Raw genomic sequence first — 11,160 nt, 5'->3', positions numbered from 1 at the left:
CCCTGCAGTGGAAGCACGGAGTCCTAACCACTGGACCACCAGGGAAGTCCCTCTCCCCCATTTTAAAGTTGAGGAATCCGAAGCTCAGAGAGGTTAATTATCCCTGTGCCACACCGCCAAGACCCCATAGCTAAGCCCCCAAGAGTAGGGAACGAAAAAGTTGCGGGGCGTTGTTATCTGGACTCTCTGTGCTTACCATTCCGTAATAAAAATAAATACAAATTTTAAAATGCTGTGAAAAACCCAACAAGATACATAGGTGAGTTCAATTCAGGCAGGAGGAAAGTTGAGACAGCTGTAAGGGGCTTCCCCGTTTATCGTCCCCTCTCTGGGCCTCAGTGTTTTCACCTGGAAAGGGGGATGTGCTTACAAGGATGGAAGGAGAGATTGAACCTCCTGCCTGGGGCGGGGGCTTGGAGGAGGAGTATTGGTTTCCTGCGGCTGCTAGAACAAATGACCACAAACTGGGTGCCTTAAAACAACAGAAACGCATCCTCTCCCAATTCCGGAGGCAGGAAGTCTGACATCGAGGTGTCGGCAGGGCCGCGCTCCCTCCGAAGGCTCTAGGGGAGGTTCCTTCCTGGCCTCTTCCAGCTTCTGGTGGCTCCAGGTATTTCTTGCTTGTGGCCGCATCCCTCCTGTCTCTGCCTCCGTCTTCACATGGGCTTCTTCCCTGTGCGTCTTAAATCTCCCTCTGCCTTTCTCTTATAAGGACACTTGTCATTGGATTTTGAGCCCATGTGGCTAATCCAGAATGATCTCATCTTGAGATTCTGAATCGTATCTGCAAAGACCCTTTTTCCAAGTAAGGTCACACTCACAGGTTCCAGGGATCTGACGTGGATCTCTCTTGCGGGGGGACCCTGCAGCCTTTCATCCGAGTGGCTTTGCATCCCTTGCTCTGCCACTACCCGGGGGCCACTGACCTGGCCCAGGGCCGCCTCAATACTTCCTGTTTGCTTTGGGGGTGGGGAGATTCGATGCTCGGAGGGCAAGGACAGCCAGGCTTGGGTCAGGCTGGTTGCGATGGGGATCGTGGAACTGGAAGTAGAGGCTCCGGGCTGGACCGGCCTGCGGCTGCCAGGTTCACTCGGCCCTTCGTCGTCAGATTCTGGCCTCTGGCTGCTGAGAACCCTCCCCCGGTGTCCCGTGGCTGCAAGGCCTCTGCCTGCCTTTCAGCCTTAAATTTGACCCTCAGTTGCTCTGCTCCAGCCACACTGCCCTTCTTCCTTCTGGTCCTTGAGCAGGCCAAGCTCATTCTTGCCTCTGAAACTTTACACCGACTGTTCCTTCTGCCTGACACACTGTTCCTTCCCCTCGGTTTCCAGCTGGTTCCTTCTCATTCCTCTTTTAGCTCACATGTCCCCTCCTCTGCAACAAGTACTGAATGTGGGGTTTCCCCTAGTCACCCTGATCTGTTAATCACAGCACTTGTCACCCCCTGAAATTTTCTCTGACTCTTTTGTTCTGTTCCAGGCACAGGTCTACACGCTTTGCATGGGCTACATCACCTAATCCTCATAAAACCCCTGAAAGGTAGGTACAATGTCATGCCCACTTTACAGCTGGAGAAACTGAGGCACAGAGCAGTTAAGTGACTTGGCCAAGACCACCCAGCTAGTAAGGGGTAGAACCAGGATTCACACCCAAGAATTAGTGTGTGTGTTTGACCCCAACCACAGAACACCCGTGAGAGTGAAGATTTAAGGGCATGGGTTGGGGAAGGTATGTTGACGTGGCAGCAAAGGCTGCAGGTCAAACATTAGACTTGAGTTCTCGAACATAAGTGCCTCTAGGGTGATCACCTAGAGGGGTGGGATAGGGAGGGTGGGAGGGAGGGAGACGCAGAGGGAAGAGAGATGGGAACATATGTATGTGTATAACTGATTCACTTTGTTATAAAGCAGAAACTAACACACCATGGTAAAGCAATTATACTCCAATAAAGATGTAAAACGAAAAAAAGTGCCTCTAGGAACCAGGTAGATATCATAGGCAAGTGAAGCCAACCAGGTATAAGAAAAGTCAGACAATATCTTGGTTTCTCTTTTCCACTTTTGACGTGGTGCAGAGAAAATCTGTTCCGTTAGAAGTAGAAGATGGTGCAAACTTGAGGATAAATGGTAACCGAGGCTCGGCGTCAGTAGCTGGTGACAACAGGGGCTGGTGGGGACCGTGGCAAATGGGAGAGCTCACGCCCGCTTCAAGGGGTCGCCTGGGACTCGGCTCCAGCCCTTTGGGGTCATGCAGGAAGGTGGCCTTGAGTTAGCAGATCTTCAGATGTTTCCAGAGAGGTTGGAAATTTCCGATTTTAATGTGAGATTGACTGCTTTTTATAGATGGGCTCAATTATTTTCACAAAAGTAAGGGTAAATGTAACACATCTCTAGTCTTCCGCCTGTGGAACATCCATCTGCAGCCTCTGTGTTGGACGTTCCTGTTCTCCAAAGTCCTTGGAGTTTCCCCAGCAAAGCGGTTCCACTCGCCATGGGGGAACCCCCAGCCCAACCCCATTCCAGCCCAGGTGCCTCCCTCACCCCTCCCACCTGCCCTTCTCTTTGCCTCATCCCTCCCCTCCCAGCTGGGAGCTCCAGACTCTTCTCCCTCTCCCATGCCCAAGAGTCAGCTCCAGCTCCCTAAATTGCAAAGTGGGCCCTAGGCAGACACAGTGGGCCCTAGGCAGACAAAAGAACCTTCTGGAGACCAAGCAAGACCCTTTTTAGAAGGCATATATGATTTTTGAAAATACATGTTTCATTTTGGAATCATTTTACATTTACAGAAAAGTTGCGATGATGGTAGAGGGCGTTGCTATATACCCTCACCCAGCTTCTCTTATGTTAGCATCTCACGTGTTCGTGATACATTTGTCACGACTAAGAAACCTACACTGGCACAGCACTGGCAATGAAATGCCAAGCTTTTTTTGGATTTCACCAGTTTTCCCACTATGTCCTTTTTCTGTTCCAAGATCCAATTCAGGGTACCACATTGCATTTAAAGCCAGGGTTTTTAAAATTGTTTTTACTGTGATAAAATATACGTAACATTTACCACTAACGACATTTAGTACATTCACAGTGTGGTACAACTGTCACCATTATCTCGTTCCAGGACATTTTATCACCCCCTCCCAAAACCCTGTCCCCATTAACAGTCACCCTCCACTCCCCCCTCCCCCAGCCCCTGGCAACCACCAGTCTACTTTCTGTCTCTATAAATTTGCCTGTTGTGGACATTTCATATAAATGGAATCATAGACTATGTGGCCTTTTGAGTCTGGCTTCTTTCATTCAGCATCATGTTTTCAGGGTTCATCCACATTGTAGCCTGTGTCAGTGCTTCATTCCCTTTTATGTCTGGGTACTAGTCCATTGTATGGATGGACCCCATTCTGTTCATTCATTCACCCATTGATGGACACTTGGGTTGTTGACAGATTTTGGCTATTGCGGATAATGCTGCTATGAATATTCATGCTTTTGTGTGGACATGTTTTCGATTCTCTGGGGTTTATACCTAGGAGCAGAATTGCTGGGTCATATGATCACTCTGTATTTAACACTTTGAGGAACTATCAAACTATCTTCCACAGCAACTGCACCATCTTACGTTCCCACCAGCAAAGTATGAGGGTTCTTATTTCTCCACATCCTCACCCACACTTGTTATTTTCTGTTTTTATTTATTTTTGATTATAGCCATCCTAGTGGGTATAAAATGGAGAGCCATCATTGTTGAAGTGGACTTTTTCTCTGTTACAATTAATTTAGCAAATATAGCTGCCTTCCTCTGTCCCAGGCGCTGTGCTAGGCAATCGGGGGGAAAGCATGGCAGTTGGGCCCTTGGGAAAAGCATATTCTGGGGGGTGGAAAACAGGCAAGGAAACAAGCAAGAATGAGACACAGCAGAGACAGCATGGGCGCCGCGGGGATCCCAAACAGGCTTAATCCTGGCATGAGGATCTGGGGGCGGTGAGAGGGTTAGAGGCGGTGCTGGCTTCACGGCGGTGCAACCCAGACAGTCCCACGGGGGCTCCAGGCACAGTAGGGCACAGTAGGGTCCCGTGCTTGGTTTAAAGCTCTGTGGCCGCCGTCTGGAAATTCTTAATTTTTGAACAAGGGGTCCCGCATTTTCACTTTGCTCCGGACCCTGCAAATTATGGAGCTGATCCTAAGTAGTTGTCGTGCTGGAGGCAGGGTCTAGGGAAACTTCTCTCCACAGCTGCATCTTCGGCATCTGGGGGAAGGGGCTTTTTTTTTTTTTTTTTTTAATATTTTTTAAAAACACGGAGAATTCTATAACCAGCACCCGCCACCGCAGATCTTCACCCTGGGCATTTCTCACCACCAGAGCCACCTGCTGCAGGTCACCCCCTCCCCTCCCACTGCTCCCTCCCTCTTCCAAGCTGGCCCCTGAAGCAGAATCGAGTGCGTTAGGCAGCAGATGGGTTCTTCCAAGCGGCTGGTCTCCGCAGACTCTGACCCAGAGCCTGTGTGTGTTGGGAGGAGGCTGTTAATCTGATTTGGGGTCACGGTCAGAGCTGACGGCTCCAAGGACAGAAACGCAGGGACTCGAGAGGTTGCTCATTGGAGGCAGAGCTGGAGAGGATGCTGAAGGCGGGCTCTCTGAGGCCAAGAATCCTCAAGTGGACGCTGGAATGATGGCCCCTCCACGGCCTGTTCCCCTATCCCCTGCATGGTGGCTGTCCCAGGGCTCTGACCCCACCTTCCCTTCAAGCTCCCAAGTTTGCTTTTCTCCCCATGTCTGGCTGAGACCTCGCCTATCTCAGGAAACATCCACAGGTGATGGGCTTGGAAATCGTCTCTCCTCCTTCTCTTCATCAGGGCTGTCCTGGTACAGTTTTGCAGGTTGTGGCCTGCACAAGCTGTGAGGGTGAGCCCCCAGATGGAGCTCAAAGCTTTACACCAGGCTGCGTGCATTCAAAGGAGTACATGGGCCAGAGGGGAAACATAATCAGTAAATGGGACCAGCTGTAAGACTTTGGGGAGCGGCGGGGACTGTGGTGAAATGAAGACCTCATTCCTCTTTTAAGGAGGGCACGTGGGGCTCACCTCTGCCGCTGTCACCACAAGGAAATGTGTATGAAATGGGGCCAGGCCTTCCAATGTTGCAAAGGAAGCGGGCAAACCACATTTTGTGGTCTGCCCACTTTAACTGTAGGTATCTAATGCAAACTTGAAAAAATACAAACAAGCCAAACAAAACAAGTCCTTGGGCCTCTAGACTGTGACCTGTGGTTTATACCCACAATTCAACTCTGAGTTATTCTCTCTCTTACTCTTCTCTTGGGCATGAGGTGTTGGTGTGGATGTGAAGAGACAGAAGCGCTCATTCACTGTGGTAAGGGTGCAAATTGCGGCAACGGCTTTGGAGAGCAGTTTGCCACGTCTAGTAAAAAAGTTGGAAAGAGCAAACTCTACGTCCCACAGTTCTGCTCTTAGCATGCCTTGCAGGAGTGGCTTTCCTTTTTTAAAAACATTGAAGTAAAATTCACATAACAAAAAATTCATCATTTAAACCATTTTAAAGCATAGGATTCGGTGGCTTTTAGTAAATTTGCAATGTTGTGAAACTATCATCACTATCTGATCCCAGACCATTTTCATCACCCCGAAAGGAAATCCGTACCTATTGAGCCGTCACTCTGCATTCCAACCCCCAGCCCTTGGCAACCACTAATCTGCCTCCATCTCTGTGGATTTGTCTCTTCTGGACATTTCATATTAATGGAATCAGACAGTATGTGGCCTTTTGTGTCTGGCCTCTTTCATTTAGCATCATGTTTTCAAGCTTCATCTATGTTGGAACATGTGTCAGTACTTTATTCTTGATTATGGTGGAATAATATTCTATTTTATGGCTAGATCCCATTTTGTTTTTCCATTCATCTGTTGATGGACATTTGGGTTGTTTCCACCTTTCGGCCGTTGTGAATAGAGCTTCTGTGAACATCTGTGTGCAGGTTTTTGTGTGGCTATACATTGCATTTCTCTTGGGTAGGATCGCTGGGAGAGGAATGTTTTTTAAACTTTGCTTTCACTGCAATCCTTAGTACGAAAAGCACTTTTACCTCCCTACCAAGTGCACGTGCACACAAAACACAAGCTTCACCAAGGAATAGTATTCATTACAAATTATTCTATCCTCTATTATTTAAGAAAAATTTGATTTCATGACCTAGTCATGCCTCAGGCAATTTGAAAAACACTGTTCTGGAGCAATTAGCCCAAGGAAGTTTGTAGCCACCTGGTTCGCATTTGCAAACACTGGAAACAACTGATACGTCTTTAATTTGGTTGTAAAAATTATGGTACAGGACATATGGTGGAATATTATGTGGGAGGAAAAGGCATAAATTGAATCCATACATGTTAACTTGGAAAGATCTCAAAAAGATAAAAACAAGCAAAAAAAAAAGCACGCTGCAGAAAGATATCAATAGATATTATGATTGAGTTGTTTCTGCTAATTAATACACACAAAACAGTATGAAATCTATTTCTTGGATCTATAAATATGTGTGCAAAGTTTATTAGTAGACTGGGAGGCTACAGGCTCCATTCATGCTGGAGTTTGTCTCTGGTGATTGGAGACAGAGGGACACAAACATGCAATGCTTTACTCTTTTGTTAAACATAAAAGCAGATTCAAAGCACATAGAAGAAAAGGTTAATGATGGTCTGTTCTGAGCGGTGGGCACACGTGTGTTTGTTTTATGATTGCGTGTACGTTTTCCCCGGGGGTGGGGGGATGTAACACTCAGAACAAACTAACCCGACCCTCCAGTGACAAGCGCCAAAGGGGCCCCGGAAGACTTCCTGGGACAAGATGGAAAGCAGCTGTTCTGACTTCTATTTACTGAAAACAGAAGTTGAAAAGCCCGACAGCCAGCCGGTGCGTCCAGCCGAGAAGCTCTCCCAGACCTGAGCGTCTACTGACGGCAGCTCCATCCACTCTGTAATCCTGCCCTCCTCCAGGGCCTGAAATTCTAGAAAATTCCACAGATCAGGGACTCTGGAATGCAGCACCCAAACAGCCATTTCTGCTGAGGTTGTTATTTCTGGCCCCAGGTAGGAGAACTATTATAATTTCAAATAATAATACGGAGAAATTCCTTACCTTTTTTTTTTTTTGGCAGGTGGCTCAGAAAGAGGTTGTTTACATTTACTTTTTTAAATTGTGGTACAATACACATAACATAAAATTGGTCATTTTAACTATTTAAAATTTTACTGCCCAGAGGCATTAAGTATACTCATAATTTTCCTTTAACATTTTTTTTTTTTTTTTTTTTTTGCCACGCTGTGTGTTATGCAGGATCTTAGTTCCCCAATCAGGGATTGAACCCATGCCCCCTGCCCTGGAAGCGCTGAGTCCTAACCACTGGACTCCCAGGGAAGTCCCCCTTTAACTTTTTTTTTTAAGAGGATAAGAATAGGTTTATTTTATTTTATTAATATTTATTTATTTATTTGGTTGCACCGGGTCTTAGTTGTGGCAGGCAGCCTCCTTAGTTGCGGCATGCAAACTCTTAGTTGCGGCATGTGGGATCTAGTTCCCTGACCAGGGATCGAACCCGGGCCCCCTGCATTGGGAGCGTGGAGTCTTAGCCACTGTGCCAGCAGGGAAGTCCCCCCCTTTAACTTTTTAAAAGCCCATTTATTATCTCCTTTCATCTGAATGCCCAGCTGCAGATATCAGTACTGAGTTGGATGATAGTGATGATGACTATTCTGGTATAAAGCATTTTCAACACAACAAGCGCTTTCTAAGCACTTTATATAATATTAACTCTTTTAATCCTTACAACAAGCCTATGAGGCAGCTACTACTATTAACCCTATTTTTCAAATAAAGAAAAGTGAGATTAAATAACCTGCAGAAATTTACAAAGCTGGGATTTGAACCCTGGCAGCCTGAACCCCCAGCTGGAGCCCTTAACCATTTCACCAGGCTGACTACAAGCTTATAGATATGACCAATTTCCCACCCATATTCTTTTCCACCTTTGTCTTTTTTTTCCCTTTGCAATTAGTCACCGAGGGTTACTTATTCCAGCCCAAGGGGCTGCGGCTTGCTGAAGACACGTCTGTGTCGAGTCCCCAACAAGGAGGGATGGAGAAACAGAACATCAGCAGTGGCTTCCTTCCACTGCTTTTAGGTTTCCCTCAGGGCAGGAGGAAGTAGTCCACTAAAAGAGCTGAGTCACCCTGGGTGGTTCCCACAGACTTAAAATGACAATGACATGCCTCACCTCGTTGCAGCTCCTCACCTTGGACAGCCTGAGATCAGTCATTCAGCAATGACTGATTATTATTTTTGTTTTAGAAAACATGCCTTTTAAATCTATACACGGTGACTGATTATACACAGATCAAAGAATAGAGCCATGAGGTCTATCACCTCAATAGAGTGTCAAACCTCCATGGATCGGTATTCATTATGTAGCAGAGGATTTCCCTAACTTTACCTTTACCTGACCTACATTCTCTGTCTTGTCCACCTTACAAGACTGTTGGTCAAATGCCTTGTTGAGCAACAACTGATTATTATTTATTGAGTGCCGGGCACTGTGTGGGGGCTGCGGGTCACCACGGAAAATAAGAGGTACGGGATCGCCTACATTCTAATGGATCATGAACCCCCAATGGTGAAAAGAGAAGAGTGATTTGGGAGAGGGGCACTATTTGAGCTGGGGTGATCTGAGGAGGTCACGTCTGAGCTGAGGGCTGAGTGAGGAGGAAGGGCCAGCCCCGGATGTCTGGGGCAAAGAATGAGTCTGGTGGTTCCTCAGAAAGTTGACCATGGGGTTACCATGTGACCCAGCAATCCCACTCCTAGGTACAGACCCCAAAGAAATGAAAATGGGTGTCCACACAGAAACTTGTCCATGAATGTTTATAACAGCTCTATTTACAATCGCCAAAATGTGGAAACAACCCAAGCGTCCATCTACTAACAGAAGAATGAACCACCTGTGGTGTATGCAGACAGTGGACTATTATTCAGCCATAAAAAGGAATGAAACACTGACACAGGCCACAATGTGGATGAATGTTGAAAACATTACCCTAATGAAAGGAGACAGTCCCAGAAGTATAAAAGTATGATTACTTTTATAAGATACACTCAGAATAAGCAAATCGCTAGAGAGAAAGCAGGTTAGAAGTTACCAGAGCACAGGAGCGGGAAGAATGGGCAGTGACTGCGTCACTGGGTGAGAGGGGATTTTATGGGATGATGAGAAAGTTTTGAAACTCCCGAGACCGAGACCGGGTGATGATTACATTGTGAATACGGTAATACCAATGAATGTGCATGCTTTATAATGGTTAATTGTGGGGAATTCCGTGGTGGTCCAGTGGTTAGGACTCCTCGCTTCCACTGCAGAGGGCACGAGTTCAATCCCTGGCTGGGGAACTAAGATCCTGCATGCCTTAGTGTGGACCCGCGCCCCGCCCCCCCAGAAAAAGGTTAATTGCATGTTATGTGAATTTCACCTCTTTAAAAGACAAAAAAAATAGCGGGTGGAAAAGACTGACCCAGGCAAAGGAGTAGCGGGTATCAAGACCACGAAGCAGGCAGAAGCCTGGACGTTGGCCAAGCAGGAAATGGGCAGTGGGATAGAACGCGGAGAAGGTGAAGGAGAAGGAGGACAGGGACGGATTGTGTGGCTTCTCGGGAGGTGTGTGACTGACTCTGCAAAGGGTGGAGAGCACGGGAGGGTTTTGATGGGGGCGTGACATGACTGACCCTCTGGCTCCGTGTGGACCGGGCCAAGGGAGGCGGCAGGTGCCCCCCAACTTCCCGAGGCAGCCAGGCCTGGGCTCACCCAACTCTGTAGCCTTGGACAGGGGGTGCAGCAATTGTTTCATCTTTGGGCCTTCCTGTAGGCCTTGTTCAGCATGTCCTGCTGGTATTCATAACTGAAGGGGTTGTGGGCCTTCAAGAAACTCTTCAAGGAGTTTTCTGCTCTGCCGGGTCAGCAAGGGCCCTGGGGGAGACAGCAGTAGAGGCCCTTCACCTTTCCTGGCCCGGATCCATCAATCCAGCACAAGCCCAGAGGCAATTAGAGACTCCACGACTTCAAGGACTGACTCAGGGCAGTTACATGAGCCCTGAGGCCTGGTCACCTGCCAGGTGTGAGCTCCCTCACCTCTGACCCTCAATTATCCAGCTTCTTTGGATATTAGCCTAGGGAAAGAGTAGACTATTTCCAAATGGGAGCCTGGCTGGAAGTCTGGACTGATGTGGATGGGCTCTGGTCAAGATCAGGCTTTTCCAGAACCAGAATACGGCTGCTTCGGGGGCATCCTTTGTGCCCCCTGCTGCCTCCAGGCAGTCTTCCAGGATTTCTTAATACTACTCATCCTCATTTATTTGACTTGTCAAGCTTCCCTGGCAGGTTGCTTGTTCTTCGAACATCCTAGAAACTTCTTAAAGGCAGGACCTCTGCCTTCTCGTACCTGGGTCCCCACAGAGTAGGTGCGCTCCTTGCTCACAGTAGGTGCTCTAACCCTAACCACCAGAGGAATTGGTACATCTCCCGGCCTACTCGATACTTCCTTTCTGATGTCCCAGAGCCACCTCAGACTCATCATGGTGGAAATGCAGCCTCTGGAGATTTTCCTCCCAGACCTGTTTTTGTTTTTTTTTTCACATATACTCCACCTTAGTTAACAACACCGTCTGCCAGTCACTCGAGTCCAAATATCTGTGTGTCATAACTGACTCCTCCCTTTCTTTTTTTTTTTTTTTTTTTTTTGCGGTATGCGGGCCTCTCACTGTCTTGGCCTCTCCCGTTGCGGAGCACAGGCTCTGGACGCGCAGGCCCAGCGGCCATGGCTCACGGGCCCAGCCACTCCGCAGCAAGTGGGATCTTCCCAGACCGGGGCACGAACCCGTGTCCCCTGCATCGGCAGGCGGACTCTCAACCACTGCGCCACCAGGGAAGCCCAACTCCTCCCTTTGTTTATCCCTACCTGTCAGGCTCTCAGTTCGACCTGCCCAGTCGGATTCTATTTCTCCATCTGCTTTGCCCCACGGAGACCCAAGCCACATCTTACCTGCAGGGCTGTGATAATAATCTCTCAGCTCCCAGGCTTCCCTGGTGGTGCAGTGGTTAAGAATCCGCCT

This window comes from Leucopleurus acutus (genome assembly GCF_964270905.1).
Source record: "Leucopleurus acutus genome assembly, chromosome: 13".
Classification (NCBI taxonomy): Eukaryota; Metazoa; Chordata; class Mammalia; order Artiodactyla; family Delphinidae; genus Leucopleurus; species Leucopleurus acutus.
Note: the sequence above shows the minus strand (reverse complement) of the source record.